This window comes from Gorilla gorilla, chromosome 5 (assembly GCF_029281585.2).
Source record: "Gorilla gorilla gorilla isolate KB3781 chromosome 5, NHGRI_mGorGor1-v2.1_pri, whole genome shotgun sequence".
Taxonomy (NCBI): Eukaryota; Metazoa; Chordata; class Mammalia; order Primates; family Hominidae; genus Gorilla; species Gorilla gorilla.
This window is the reverse complement of record NC_073229.2, coordinates 129,634,882-129,651,835: the sequence shown is the minus strand read 5'-3', so window position 1 is coordinate 129,651,835 and position 16,954 is coordinate 129,634,882. Positions and strand designations below refer to the sequence as shown.

Here is a 16,954-nt window from a genome sequence, read left to right as displayed (position 1 = left end):
ACCCACCTCAGCCTCCCAAAGTGCTGGGATTACAGGCATGAGCCACCACTCCAGGCCTGCCTTCTTTATTCTTAATTTCTTTCTAATGACAGTTAAACCTTTTCAAATAACTTTCCACTGTGATTTTTCTCAATGATTTCCACAATGACAAAACGTGCTAAGTAAACTATTCTTAATTTTTGTGGCAGAAGTATATACCTTGGGAGTATTTTTTAAAAATAATTGATAGTTTTTTCTACTTACAAACCAGGGTTGAGTTGGTGACAATTTTTAAAGAAATTGACTTTTCACATAGTACAAGTTTTCTTAAGGTGAGTTACCTGATAAACACACTTGGCCTTTGTGATTTCCCTTCGAAGAAAAATAGAGTCAGATCAACACACACACACAAAAATATACAGATAATACTAATATTGATTATATTTCCATTTGTTTAAAATGTATCTCCATATTGCAATAGAATTAATAAGATAATTTTGTGTCTCTTCTCTTGCAACTTGTACAAAATCCTGAAAAAGAAACTAAAAACTGATTCTGAACAAGTCCCATATGCTTGAAAATTTTGAGTTTTGCTTATTTAACAGTAGATAACTTTTAGCAAATCAATTCAAATATGCAAAGAAAACAAAGGATTGCTTTAAACAAGTTATTAACAAAGGTATAAGTATAAAGGCAAGCTGCTCCTCCTTGAATAAATGTATCTTGGCTTTGGTAAGTCTCTGTGTCACGTCCACAGCAGATAGAAGTATCAGAATGTCAGTTCTGTTTGTTAATGGCAAGATTCCAATTTTAGAATTTTGACCTCGTCTGTACTCCTTTATACCTAATTTTAAAGAAATATGCCATTATTATCTGGCCCCAGACTACATATTTTTTAAATTTAAGTTTTTATTGATGTATTTCTTGCAATATACTTGGGAAGGATGCCAAAATGTTAACATTGGCGTCAATAAAAAATAATATAAATGCTTTAAATGAAAGAGTGAAAGAAAAGAAGAAAGATAAACCATTTCATGTCTGTAGCCATATTATTGTCATCATTAAAGTAGAGTTACAGTAAAAGTAAGAAGAGATAAAAGAATGGCACACACATGTATCCAATCATATTTATCTCAAAAATATGCCAAATTTCCATTTAAAATGTCATGGCATTTATTATTTTGAAGCCATTCAAATTTCTTCTTACTGAGGTTCTTGAAGTGGGCTCCTATAATTTGAGTAGTTGAAGACATTATTTGTCTAATATGAAGTTTTCAGTTATTAGTGTAGTTAGAATGTAATTTCTCTTAATTTGCACTAAAATTTATAAAGTTTGATACTTTTTTGCAACCTAAAACTAGGCTTTATGTTTATTGTGATGTTTGGGATCCTTAAATAATTTCTTATTACTAAAATATCTTTATACATTGGGAATCATTTAAATATGTATTAGGCTAAAATTGGTACTATGAAATCAGTGTCATACTTTTTACAGGACACATTATAACAGAATAGAGTTTCAAAGAAAGGAGTAAATAGTTATTAGAACTTTACTGCATATTCCTGCCAATAATATTGCAAAGAAATTTTCTTGTGGGAATTGAACAAGATGGATTTTTCTATTCAGCTACTCCCCCATTCCAATTTCTGAAAAAAAAAAAAAAACAAACAAAAAAGATGTTCCTTAATTATATTAACCTTTCATCTGAGACAGGGTGTGGTGGCCCACACCTGTAATCCCAGTGCTTTGGGAAGCTGAGGCGAGCAGATCACTTGAGGTCAGGAGTTTGAGACCAGCCTGGCCAACATGGTGAAACCCTTTCTCTACTAAAAATACAAAAATTCACCAGGCCTGGTGGTGTGCTGTGGTCCCAGCTACTCGGGAGGCTGAGGCAGGAGAATCGCTTGAACCCGGGAGGTAGAGGTTGCAGTGAGCCAAGATGGCACCACTACACTCTGGCCTGGGCAACAGAGCAAGACTCCATCTAAAAAAAAACAAAAAACAAAAAAAAATTTTCATCTGAGAGCAGGTAAACCATTGCAAAGTCATGCCCCATTCGTTGTACAATATCAATTTCCTACAGTTGACATAACAAATTCCAAAAAACAGGTCACCTAAAACAACAGAAATTTATTCTCTCACAGTTTTGGGGCTAAAAGTCTGAAATCAAGGTACCATCAGTGCTGTGTTTTTGCTGACAGCTTTGGGGAGAATCCTTTCTTGCCTCTTCTAGCTTCTGGTGATACCTGCCAGCAATCCTTGGTATGTGTTGGTTTGTAGATGCTCCACTCCAACCACGTGGTCACCTTCTCTCTGTGTGTCTTCAGGTAGTCTTCCTCTGTGCCCCTCTCATGTCCACATTTCTCCCTTTCACAAGGACACCAGTAAGATTAGATTAAGGTTCATCCTAATAATCTCTTTGTAACTTGATTACCTCTGTAAAGACTCTGTTTCTAAAGAAGACTACTTTCTGATGTACTAAGGATTAATACTTCAACATATCTTTTTTTCATTTTTTGGTGAAGGGGAGTATCAGACAACTAACTTGTTGCTTATTTTTTTCTGTCCCAGACAAGAGAGGGTCTTGTTGCAATACAGAAAAAAAATAGAAATCATTTATAAATATTATGGCAGGAAGGAGAACCTGAAAGTTGAAAATTAAAACTAAGAAATTTCCTTTAAAAAGTAAATAATATAAAGTTGAATTCCGTAATATAAAATTACGGAAAATTCCAACAATTTTTTACCTATAAAATAGTAAGTTTATATGCTCCCACTTAATAAATTAGTAGAATGAAAAGACTAGGTATTTACACACAAAAAAAGAAAACGTTTTCAGCAACAAATAAATGGGTTTTATATTTTTCAGTATGCTGGCAATAGCAAGAGTCTACCTTCCTGATTTCTGAGAGAGTCCTAGAAGTATTTACATTCAAGGACTTAGTAGTACCAATACAAGTACCATTTTCATAAACATCATTAAATTATTGAGTTTGAACTACATCTGAAGTTTTGGTATTATAATAATTAATATTCTTTCAGTTGCAAATAACAAAAACTGAACTCCAAAGAGCTAAATCAAAAAAAGAGAATGTATTGTCTTATGTAAGTAAACAGACCAGGTAAGACTTGATTCAGGATTCGAACCATGTCACAAGGAGCCGAATGTTTTTGTTCTCCAGTTTGAGATTCCACTTTCCCAGAGACAGTCCAAATTTTCCTCTGATTGGTTCTTCTTACACCATAAGTTCACCCCTGAGCCAATCACTGTGACCAAAGGAATACAATTTAAATCTGGCTCACGTGCTCTACTCTTAGGATCCAACCACAAAATTAAAAGAGAAGTGAATTTTAAATAATAAAAAGTGACACCTTTCAGATCACCTGAGCCCAGAAGGTTGAGGCTGCAATGAGCTGTGATCACACTACTGCACTCCAGCCTGGGCAACAGAGTGAGACCTAGCCTTAAAAAAAAAAAAAAAAAAAAAAAAAAATGGAAAAACTCTCAAATAGGAAAGGAAGAAATGAAATTGTCTCTGACCACATGATCTTATATATAGAAAACCCTAAAGAAGCCACCAAAAAACTGTTAGAACTGATAAATTCAATGAAATTGCAGGATACAAAATCAACACACAAAAATCAGTATCTATATATACTAATAACGAACTATCTGAAAAAGAAGCTAAGAAAACAATTCCATTTAAAATCACATCCAAAATAAGACACACCAAAACTCAGTGACATGTAATTTACCCATGTCACTGGGTAAATTTACAAACCTATACATGTACCCCATGAACATGAAATAAAAGTTGAAAAAAAATACTTAGGATAACCAAGGAGGTAAAAGATATATATACTGAAAACTATAAAACATTGAGGGAAAAAATGGAAGATGACAAAAATAAATGGAAAGATATCCCATGTTCATGGATTGGAAGAAATATTGTTAAAATGTCCATACTACCCAAATATACAGATTCAATGACATTCTTATCAAAATTCCAATGTCACTTCACAGAAATAGAAAAAGCAGTCATAAAATAAATATCACAAAAGAGCTAGAATAGCAAAATAAATTTTGAGCAAAAAGAACAAAGCTGGAGGCAACATACTACTTAATTCCAAAATATATTACAAAGCTATAGTAATCAAAACAACATGGTACTGGCATGAAAACAAACACATGGACCAATGGAAAAGGATAGCCCAGAAATAACCCCCCACACCCAAGCTCAATTGATTTTCTACACAGGCGCCAAGAACACACAATGGGGAAAGGACAGTCTCTTCAATAAATGGTGTCAGACAAACTGGCTAGCTACATGCAGAATAATGAACTTGGACCTTTATCTCACCCCTTATACAAGAATCAACTCAAAATGGATTAAAGATTTAAATGTAAGACCTGAAACTGTAAAACTACTAGAAGAAAACATAGGGGGAAATCTTCATGACATTGGTCTGAGCAGTGGTTTCTTGGATATGATCCCAAAAGCACAGGCAACAAAAGCAAAAATAGACAAACAGGACCGCATCAAACTGGAAGGATTCTGCACAACAAAGGAAAGAATTAATAGAGTGAACAGACCATCCACAAACTGGGGGAAAATATTTTCAAATTATATACAAGATAAGGGGTTGATATCCAAAATACATAAGAAACTCAAACAATAGCAAGAAAACAACCCTATTAAAAGGGGACAAAGGACCTGAATAGACATTTCTCAAAAAGAGGACATACAAATGGCCAACAGGTATATGAAAAAATGCTCAACATCACTAATCATCAGGGGAATGCAAATTGAAACCACAATGAGACATCACCTCATATCTGTTAGGATGGCTATTATTAAAAAGATGAAAGATAACAAGTGTCGAAAATAGTGTGGAGAAAAGGGAACCCTTGTACACTGCTGATGGCAGTGTAAATTAGTACAGCCATTTTGGGTTATGGTAAGGAGATTCCTCAAAAACCTAAAAATAAAATTACTATATGATTCAGCAATCGCATTTCTAAGTATGTATCCAAAGGACTTGAAATCAAAGAGATATCTGCACTCCTATGCCAAGATATGAAACTAATCAAAGTGCCCATCAATGGATAAATTGATTTTTTTAATGTGGTATATATACACAATGGAATACCATTTAGCCATTAAAAGAAGGAAATTCTGTCATTTGCAAAAACATGGGTGAATGCAGAGGACTTTATACTAAGTGAAATGAGCCAAGCATGGAAAGACAAATACCACATGATCTCACCTGTATGTAGAATCTAAAAAAGTTGGACTCACAGCAGAGAGTAGAATGGAGGTTACCAGAGGCTGACTGAAAGGAGTGGTAGACAGGGAAAAGGGAGTTGTTGGTCAAAGGGTACCAAGTTTCAATTAGGAGGAATAAGTTCTGTTCATCTATTGCACAGCACAGTGGATATAGTTAATAATGATTTATTGTACTTTTCAAAATTGCTAAAAGAAAAAGTGCGTTTTAAATGCTCCTACCACAAAGAAATGATAAGCATGGGAGGTGATGGATATGTTAATTAGCCTAATCTGACCATTATACAATGTATACATGTATTGAAATATCACATACCCCCTACATATATGCAATTATTATTTGCCAATTCAAAATAAAATAAACTTTTTTTAAAAAAAAAAAGCAACATCAAAATAAGCCAGTCACAAAATAATGAATCCTGTATAATTCCAACTATATGAAGTACCTAGAGTAGTTAAATTCATAGAGACAGAAAGTGGAACGGTGGGTTCAGGGACCAGGGAAGGGGAATGGGGAGTTAGTTTTTAATGGGGACAGAGATTCAGTATAGGAAGATGAAAAATTTCTGGAGGTGGATGGTGGTGATGGTGGCACAACAATGAGAATGTACAAAATGCCACTGAACTGTGCACTTAAAATGGTTAAAATGATTTTTTTGTTATGTATATTTTACCACAGTAAAAAGAATGGGGGGGAAAAGCAGCGTCAGTGGAAGCCAGATGATGGCGGAATGTTTTTTTTTTTTTTATGATGCCTTGCCAGAAGAAGAAATGCAATGTGGTGAGGCAAACTCTGTCAATTTGTTTGAAACACAAACCAAACAGATAGAAATTACAGGAATCTCTGCCAGATAGAAAAATTGTGTTAAAATCAGGTTGGTCTCTTAACCTAAATAATGCTTTTATTTTGCTTTTGATTGTGAAGGTGGTAAATTCAGTCAAAACTGAAATGGGTGATTTGGGGAATCCTAAAGGTTTCACTCTCAAACAATTTGGGGGCTGTTGCATAAACACAGTTCCATCATGTCTCAGGTATCATTTGAAGGCATAATCCGCACACCTTCCAGCACCTTCAGACTGCCTGGGAAGAGATTTCTAGCATAGCCAGGGCCAGAGAGGGACCCATAAATGAGGCTATTGATGCATAACTCTATGGATTAAGTTCAACACCTTGAATTACATGGGAAATAAGCAGGAGCTGGGGGCAGCTAAGGGAACACAGGTGTGGCGTGTCCAGAGAAGCCCACATTCCTGAGTCTACAGGCGGCCATATTCTATTCAAGCTGCATTCCCCGGGTGGTCCAGCTAACAAAGCTTCCTGTCATAAAGCTATCGCTCAGTACAAGGCAAGTGTATTGTGAATGTCAGGTTCAAAACAGTTCATTGAAAACTTCTTGGTTATGTAATTAAAGCAGTCTGAGCTTTGGGAAATCCTCCAGGAGAGAGCTCATTTTGAGAACAGCTTTCCAATTCACATGTTTCATAAGCCAAGGGTGAGCTTAGTTCAGATGAATAACACACACACACACACACACACACACACACACACACACACACACACAAATCGTGGGATTTAAAAAGTAGAACTGAGGTCAAGGCAGGACCACAGCAGAAGTGAATTGGCTTCAAGAAAACTAGATATTTTGTCTCCAAAACCATCTGTTTATTGGATTGTTTTGCTTGATTGCCACTACTGGTATCTCCAGATACAAATATATATTGGAAAGATTGCAGGTGAAGTTGCCTGCCTACCAACCACACAGCTCAGCTTTTTCTCCCCTTTGGGCAAAAACCAAAAAATAAATTATATATGTTTTAAGTGAATGAAAGGCAAGCAGAATTTTATCTTCTGCCAACCTAAAAGAATGAAACAAAACAAAATAAAGTGGTATCATTGTTCCTAGAAGTGTTTAAAAAGAGAATGGACAAACTATTTCTCCTACAAACTGTCCTTTGTCTCAGGTCAGGTGACTAGAAAGATAATTTTTCAAAGTCCTGTCCATTCTGTTATTCAATGTTTTTATCATATATGTGGTTGTGTATTTTACTTTTTCAGTTTGCAAAAATTGCCTTTATGGACCGGGTGCAGTGGCTCACACCTGAAATCTCAGCACTTGGGAGGCCAAGGCGGGCAGATCACTTGAGGTCAGGAGTTCAAAACCAGCCTGGCCAACATGGTGAAACCCTGTCTCTACTAAAAATACAAGAAGTAGCTGCATATGGTAGCACATGCCTGTAGTGCCAGTTACTCGGGAGGCTGAGGCATGAGAATTGCTTGAGGGAGACAGAGGTTGCAGTGAGCTGAGATCATGCCACTGCACTCCAACCTGGACGACAGAGTGAGACTCTGTCAAAAAAAAAAAAAAAAGCCTTCATGATACTTCCATCATTCTCCTATAATTCTGCTGTAACAAAGTACCACAAACTCAGTTGGTTAAGACAATGTAAATTTATTCTCTTAGCATTCTAGAAGTCAGAGGTCCAATATCATTTTACTAGGTTAAACTCAAGATGTCAGCAGAGCTGGTACCTTCTGGAGGCTCTGAGGGGAAAATCTGTTTCCTTGCCTTTTTCAGCTTCTAGTGACCACCTGTATTGCTTGGCTTGTGGCCCCTTCCTCCATCTTTAAAGCACATCACTCTTATCTCTCCTTCCAGGATCACATCACCTTCTCTGATTTGACTCCTCCCGCATCCTCTTATAGGAACTGTTATGATAACAGTGGGCCCACCTGGATAATCCAGAGTAATCTTCCCATCTCAAGATCCTTAAGTTAATCACATCTGCAAAGTCCCTTTTGCCATACAAGTAACATTCACAGGTTCCAGGGATTGGGACATGGACATCTTTGGGATACCATTATTCAGCCTACCACAGTACTTCAGAAAATTGGGTTGATGTCATTCTATGACATTGTTCTCTACTTTCAACTTCTAAAAAAATAGCCTACATGTACTAAACACTACTAGAACTGTTGTTATATCTTGGAAATAACAGGGTGTAATCTATGCCTTTGGGGAGTTTGTAATCAAGTTCAGAAGACCTATTCACGAGCAGATTAGAGAAGTATTCAATAGTAAATGGAGGTGGTGTACAATGCTGTTGAGCATCCACTGTGTGTTAGGCACTATAGGAGATGCTCAGTGTGAAAGATGAATGATTTATGGTCCCTAACCCTGAGTGGAATAGTAGTGCAGAGTGGAGAATTAAGTATGGGAGGAAAGCCTTTGTTTATAGAAAAAGACTGCAGGTGTACACTCACAACTAACTTATAGATTGGATTGATGTGACAGAAAAAGCAGGCGATTGTCATAGTCCAGAAATCTGGGCTTTTCCAACAACCTGGCAAAAATTAGTTCTATATCCTTGGAAAGATCATGTCTCTTCTCTGATTGCTCTGAATTTTTTAGCAGCTTCCTGGTTTTAATAGTCAGTGAGTTCTCTGAATACCTTTCAGAATTTTAATAAAGAACTATTGTCAGTACTGGAATTGATGAAAAACACAACCCAAGGAACTCAGAAGGTAGAGAAAAGAATTCAAGATTGTTCAAAAAAAAAAAGGAAGGCAACAAGAATAGTTATAGTTACTGGGATAGTAAAGAAGCAAATGGATTCATAAAGATCAAGCAGCTACGGAAAGCATTGCCCTTCCAACCATAATAGAACTTGCATTGCTGAAATGATCAACATGTGTTCAGTTTGGTTTTGCTTGTCTTACTTGTCTACCACCGTAATCCACCATGTGAGGCTTACCTTTAAGAAACTTAGCACTCCTGATTGTCAAGATGTCTAAAGAACTTATGAAGTCAGTTGTTCCCTGGAGATAAGCATTAACCGCTGTGTAAAAGCTAGGACTTTCTGGCAACGGGCACAAAGTTTTCTAGCCTGAATATTCCAGAACATTCATGAAAAAAATTTTTAATTTATGTATTTTATTTATATATTTGAATTGTTTTAAAAATTTCCTAATCAAGGGATCTGTGAGAAAATGCATCTTCACCTAGTTTGAGGTGAAAAACATGAGCTCGAAGTAGTCAATGTTTATTCTACAATTTAAGGCTTTTAACTATCCAATAGCCCAACTTTAAAGTATCCCTGAACCTTTTCATTCTCCCTGATGTGGGGTTAGGGGTGAATATCAGTGAATAGGAAAAGAGGCCCGAAAAGAAAAAAGAAAATCCTTTCTCACGAATAGCCTGAAGTGAAAAAGTGTTTGCCGTTACTCCGGGGGAGTTGTGGCTGGCTCCTTCTAGTCTTGCATTCTGAGTTTTAAAGGCTGCTGTTGTTGGTTGGTAGCATTAATGTGCTTCAGGAGAAAAATAAACAGCTTTCCCCTGACCTGTTGATATTTATAGAAAAGGTAGAGGGGCTTTCTTTTTAACCCCTAGAGTAAAAGGAGAAAAAAATTGGCTCATTTGAGGGAAATGATATAACTTGTAAACGGTGTTTTCGGAAGTTTCTGATGTGGCCAACAGAAATTTTGGGTCAGCTTACAGATTTTATTTTTTCCACAGTTGTAGAAACGAGGAAAGTACAGATTTCACTGGAAATATAAATAAAAATTAAATAGAAATTGTTCACGTGGGGAACACAGTCTTCTCCACTAATCTCCTGGGAACAAGCTACTCAGCATTTGGTAAGATACACACACAAAGAAGCACAGTGCCCAGTGTGAAGAGAGGTGGAATAAATACACGCACCGTTTGTTGGTTTCTTATAATGCTTGTTGCAAATCTAGAATTGACAGTCCTCAAACACAAGGCCATTATGTGTTCTTGTACAGTTGAGGTCTGTTTAAATGCACGGCCTTAGAGTACAATAAATTCCACCGATTTCCCTAATGGATTGATTCTTCTTAAGTTCTTTATGTGAGAAACATTACACCATTTGAACCAATGACATGAAACTGTTGAAGAGAAGATTTATTCACTTAACAGGTTAATTCATGAAAGTGTGGTTCTAATTGTTGAATTTAGCAAGTGGAAATACAACATTTGAACAGCGCTACCCATTTCCTTTCTTAACAGCAGGCTAAAATAGATCGATATTTTTCAGCCCCACTTTCATTTCATGGGATTTACACCCTTTTCCTAGAGCAATCAACAGCCTTTGACTGATGGTGATGCCAATTAATTCAGATGATCTTATCCCAGGAGTTCATGGAATTTATCATTGCTGCTCATAAAAATTACCTTTATACTCTAAACTGTTTTCCTTCTCTTCCGTAGACTTTTCTGGGGACCAAGCACCTAACTAATGATTGATCACCTTTCTAACTTTGGATGATTGGTAAAACTGACATTGTCCTACTTATATACACAAAAAATATATTCCATTTCAATACTTTAATGTGTATTCTACCTCAGTGCTATTAGAACCACACAATGTTTAAAAGTGGAACATCCTTAGTTATTTTTGTTACCTAGGTTGCAAAGTTCAGTCAACATCAACAAATATGTATTGACATATAAATGCAATGAAGGATTTTCCATGGTTAAACTAATTTTTTGCCATTTTTAAAGCACTTTTATATCTATTATGTCATTTAGTCCACACAACAACCTGCAAGTTGGAAAGGGCAAGTATAATTTTATCACTGGAAAAAGACAGAGGTTAAATGTCTTGCTAAAGGTTGCACAACTAATTACTAGCAGAACCAGATCTTCAACACGAGCCTTCTGGCTTCTAATGCAGGGTCCTCCCACTCCACCAGGGTATTCAAAGTCTATCCTGAGAAGCCTCCTCTGAGTCTACCTAAAAGAAGCATCGCAGAAAAGGAAGACAGGGACACTGGACCCCTTTCCAAATTCCCTCAGTTTTTATCTGTTTCACATGTTGGGAGACTGGATAAATTTTTGTTTAAACAAGGAGATCGTTGGCAAAAAAAAAAAGAGAGAGAGAGAGAGAGAAAAGAAAAAATAGAAAACCAGTGCACATTATACTGCCTCAAAACGCATAGGAAATCCTGGCACGGTGATAATGTCAATTCAGTCATTTTTTCCCCTAGTACTAGCAACTGATTTAATCAGTTTAAGAGAAAAGGGCCAATGTAACGAGAAAAATATAATCATTGTTATCCTTAAGGCATTAAGAACCTGGTTGTCTGTTAACACCAAATTAGATCCTTTTTTAAACATTGTGTGTGTACCTTCTACAAACGTATGTATTAAGAATAGCAAAATGATGATTTGGGTGGACACAGAGATCTGGCCATAGGTGCGAGCAGTGTGGGATGAAAGCAGGGAGGATGGGATACACGTCAGCCTTCATCTCTTTAGGGTACCCGGTTGACCATTCATCACCCAGGCCAGCACTGTGCCTCTTTAGGACACTGTATTCTAACACCATTGAATGGTTTGCTTTTCTTCCTCTAGAGAGATTTCCTGTGAGGCACATTAAGTTCAGTTTGACAAATAAGGTTTTAGGAGATGATACATGCATTGGGACCTCTTAAGTCATGAAAGAAGAAGGATTTGAGTCTGGGGCTCCTAGTGATCATCATGCCTCTTTCCCCTCACCCTCCCCCGATACACAGAGAGGAAAGCCCTCTTCAGGAGGAGAGACAGGAGCCAAGCAGAGACGGGTCTAGCCCAGGCAGCCTCTTCTCAGTTCCCATCACCAATGTTCTCAGAACAACCCTGGCTTCTGCAGACCTTCCCGTTATTCTATGACTCTTCCAATAACAATCCTCTTTAAGGCCAAGCTAGTTTGAGTTGGTTTACCATCACCTGTGCTAGAAAAGAAAAGCCCCTAACACTGCAGTAGCTCAAAGTGGTAGAGACAGCAAAAACAAACAACTCTGAATTTGAGTCATGATAATTCCAGCCACTTAAACTTGAGTAAACTATTTAATTTCTCAAAGCTTCAGTTTCTTCTTCTATTGAGTGGTAATATTAATAACACCACTGTCGCAGAGTTATTGCCACAGCTAAATAAAATTACATGGGTGAAAATCCAGCTGTTCTTTCCTGGTGCTACCTTCAGTAGGAATATTTCTAAGGTCCCCAGTTGAGTAATAGTTCATTCATCCAACACTTATTTATTAGTCAGTTATCAACCACATGCCTAGCATATCGGGCATTGCAGCATGAAAGTTAAAAAAAAAAGAAGAAGGATACAGGGTCTCTGACCTCAAGAAGTTTGTAGTTTCATTGGAGAAACATACAAACTATAGATTAACTGGCATCAGAACAATTTTTGGCATAAATATGAATGGACAGAACATTGAGGGGGTAGCCAAGGTGGAGTATGGCATATCAGAAAAGTTTCTTAGAGGGAGGAGAATTAGAGCCAAGTCTTAATAGTAAAAAAAGTTATGCAATAGATTACCAGAGGGACACTTGTAAGATGAAATGTCCTTCCTTGTCTGTCAAAACGTTTAGATACTTGGTCTTTCTAAGTGAAAATTTTAATATCAAATGACACTTCTGGCTTGTGATTTGAGTGACTATACTCTCCAAAGAGTCCGCTATTTGACTATCTGGGTCAAATTTAATTCTTACCTAAGCACCTGACAGTTTTCACTTTTCTGATCTAAAATTCTCTCCAAATTTTACTTTCTAAAAATACCTTGCATGGATTACTCTAAATGAGTAAAGGGTAGATAGAGAAGTACAAAATATTGTTTTCAGATTTCCTCTAACAGCCCGTGGACTGTGAGGATGCCCATGGCATCCCTTCTGTCTAATTGGGTTCAGATACCATGAGGTTTGAACTAATAAAGTGACATCAGCTGGTCATAATTCAAAATCTGTCTAAAGAAATAATAATATATGATCAATATGCAGAAACACTTGCTTAAGGAGCAGACATTAAGTGCATTTCTAAGAATTTGTAAAAATATCCTTGATTTGCCCCAAAACCCACACATTTATTGGAAAAAAGAAATTAGAAAATAGTAGTGGTTAAGAATATGGCTTTGATGTCAGGTGGACCTGATTAATCTCCCTAAGCCTCAGTTTCCTTATCTGTGAAATGGAGATAAGAATAGTTGTATCTCACAGAACTTAGTGAATACAAAGTGAGGGGATGTAATAAGGATTCAGGGTAGTGCTTGGCACACACTGTGGTAGGCATTTCATAAATGACTTACTTACGATAACTGTTCCTCAGCCCTAGATGGATGCTAGAATCACCTGGCAAGCTAAAAAAAACAATTCAGACCCACCACAGAGATTCTGATTTCATTGGTCTGGAAAGAAGCCCAGGCACTGGTAATTTTTATACACTCGTGAAGGGATGCCAGGGATGTTCCCCTGCCTTAGACTTTGGCATCATCAATACCTACAACTCCTCCATAATCTTTTTTTCCCCAAAGAAAAAAACTATTCAATTTGATTATTTTAATTTTTTAATTACAAATAAAAATTGTATAGGTTTATAGTGTACAACATGATGTTTTTAAATACCTATACATTACAGAATGGCTAAATCGACCTAATTAACATATGCATTACCTCACATCCCTATCATTTGTGATGAGAACACTTAAAATCTCTCAGCACTTTTCAAGTATATATATAACACATTGTATTTAACTATAGTCACCATGTTATACAATATATCTCTTGAATTTATTCCTCCTGTCTAATAGAAATTGTGTACCCTTTGACCAAAATCTTCCCAGTCCTCCCCACCTCCCGGCCTCCTGCTCATGGCATGATCCAGTTTTAAGCATCCCACTTCCCATGTTCTTCCTAACTTTCCAGTTCACTCTCTCTCCTATCTCAATAAAAATCTTTTCAACTCCATGAGGACCCAGTGATTCTATCACCTTTACAATGACCCTCCCCCAACTTTTTAAAAGTGTCCCTTACTCAGCTTAAATTCCATGTTTCATCATGAAAATCACTCTCTTGATATTTTCTCAGCTCCTTTGCCCCCTTCTACTTCACCCACCTCATCTGAGGTGGTATCTGTTCTTCAAAGATAGCTCCCAATGAAACACACCTCCCAGTATTCATGCCCTTTTGTAGACCCCCTTTCATATTGAATCTGGTTGACCTGTGACTCACTTTAACCAATAGAGTGCAGTGGAAGTAACACTGTGCCCCATCCAGGACTGGCAGCTTCTGTATTTGCACTTCAGTGAACCGTAAGCTACCATGTAGAAATTCAGCTACCATGCTGGCAGGACCATGTAGAGACACTATATGAAGAGAGCTCAATGGAGAAGAGATGTCATCATCCCCAGTTCCTAGCTGAACCCAACCTTACATCTGTCTCTGCCAAGACACTAGCTCATTTAAGCCCGGATGGTTGCAGCCCTAGCTGATACGACATGAGTCAGAAGAACAGCTTGGTCAGCCCCCATAACTGTGAGAAATAATACATTGCTATTGCTTTAAGCTATTAAGTTTTGAGGATCCTTGTAACACAGCAATAGACAAATGTGATAGAACTTGGTTCCTACAAGTTCAGTGCTGAGGTAACAAAAACCTAAAATCAGTGACATTGACTTTGGGACCAGATAGAAGCTGGAAAAGCTTCAGGAAGACTATTAGTGAAGACAGTAAGGGTGGTGAAGAAATTGCTCTTGGAGGCTGGAAAACAGGGGGTACCTAAGTTATGTACTGACCAAAAAATTAGCAAAAACTGTTATATCATTGGAAAAAGGGTCCCTAATGAAGGGTGAGTTTGGCTATGGAGGCTTCTGTCTAATGGAATGGATTATAATTTGATACACAGGAACTCACAAAGTTTTTAAAGGAATTATATCCACTTCTAGCCATCCAGAAAGACATGTGAATGAGCTATTGTGAACATTTCAGCCCAGTCAAGTGCACCATATCACTGCAGCCCAGCCTCACGCCTTGTGAAGCAGAAGATCAACAGGTCAAACCATAGACTTGGAAGAAACAATAAACTGTAGTCGTTTTTAAATGACTGCATTTGGAGATTTGTTATGTAGCAATAGATAACTGAAACACCTCAATTCTAACTGAATACAACGCTTCTGTGCAAGTGTGCAAATGTGGCATAGGTGCATTCCCAAAGCTGAATGAGGCTGGAGAAAACCACATGTTGACAGGTCTTTAAATCATGACCAAAACTTCAAGTAAAATCTTAGTACTATAGAATAATAATACCACATGTCCTGAGTTCATACAGTTATTTACCTATGCCATCTTTTTCTCAGTTTTTTTACCTTACCTCTTCCAAACTGCCAATATCCTATTCTCCATCCTCACTCTTAGCCTATGACTTTTGCTCCTTCTTTCACTGTTAAAGTAGAAGCAATTAAAAGATGGTTTTCACAAGCTCCCTTCATATCTATTCATCTACCTGTACTGGAGGCCATCAACTCTGCTTTTCTTTCCACTACCACAGGCAGACTTTCCATGTTCTTATTTTGTGCCAACCCCTCCACTTTTGCATGAGATTTCCTTCTCTATCACTTCAGCCTCTCTCATCTCTGCTTCAGCATTTTTTCTCTCTCTCCTGGGTCATTCCATAAGGGGGAAAAAAATCTCCCATCTTAAAACTATCCTTCTCTTCATCCCACTTGCCCATCTAACCACTATCAATCACATGTCAGTACTCTCCTTTATAGCAAAATCTCTCAAAAAGGTTATCCAGAGTGTCTCCAATTTCTTTTCTCCCATTCTTTTCTAAATTCACTCTGATAAGTATTTTACTCCTAACCATTTCACCCGTGCTCTTCATACAATCACCAATGACTTCCCTGTTGATAAACCCAAAAGCCAATTCTCAGTCCCTATTTTATTTGAACTTTCAGCAACATTCGACATAGTTGCACACGTCCTTTTATTTAAATCACTTTCTTTATTTGGTATCCAGGACACATGCCCTTTTGGATGATTTCCATTATACCAGCCCCTGCTTGTAGTCCCCTTTACTGGTTCATCCTCATTTTCACAACATCAGAAGGTCATCCCATGACCTGGGTCCTTGGACCTCTCCTCTTTCATCCATTACTACATACTCGTAGATATTATCCAGTCTCATAACTTTAAAAATCATCTATATGCTGCTGTTGACTTCAAATGTATATTTCTAGTTCTAATCTCTAAAGGACAAACTCATAACTGCTTACTCAATCATAGGTATATCAAATTTAACATGTCTAAAGTGAATGTTTTCCCTCTTCCACCACAACCTATTTCTCTCATTTTTTTCCAGGCTCAACTCTGTTCTGTACTGTTGCTCAGGCCACAAACCTTGGAGTCATCCTAGACTCTTTTCTTTCCCTCATACTACACATCTAGTCAATCAGCAATTACTGTTGACACTCTGTATTAAATGTGTTCAGAAGGTGGCCACTTGCCACTCCTCCACCATGGCTACCTTTGTCCAAGCCATCATCATCTTTGCATAGATTGTTGCCACAGCTTCCTCACTGGTCTTCCTACTTCCCTACAGTTGTTTTCAATACAGCAATCAAAGTGACCATTTGAAAATGTGAGTCAGTCATGTCACTCCACTGCTCAAAATCTCCAATGGCTCCCAACTTACTCAAGTTAGAACCCTTACACTGCTTACAGGGACTAGAAAGTCTGTACCCCCTCACCACCACCCTCCCTCTCTGACCTCACTCTCATTCCACTCCAGCCACTCTGGGTTTCTTGGCCTCTCCTGGCAGGAACTAGGGCTTTTGTACCTGCTTCCACCTAGAATGCTCTTTTTCTAAATATCTTTATGTCCTCTCCTTCAACTCTTTCAATACTCA

The 16,954-nt window shown here is 37.5% G+C and overlaps 1 non-coding gene across 1 annotated transcript in view; it reads right to left on the bottom strand.

The window, feature by feature from the left end:
• Positions 1-396: 396 nt before the first annotated feature.
• Positions 397-16,954, bottom strand: part of LOC109027373 (uncharacterized) — an 80,587-nt gene continuing 64,029 nt past the window's right edge. The window contains exon 2 of the transcript XR_010134330.1: positions 397-2,347. This is a non-coding gene — a transcript (uncharacterized protein). The remainder of the gene's footprint in view (positions 2,348-16,954) is intronic.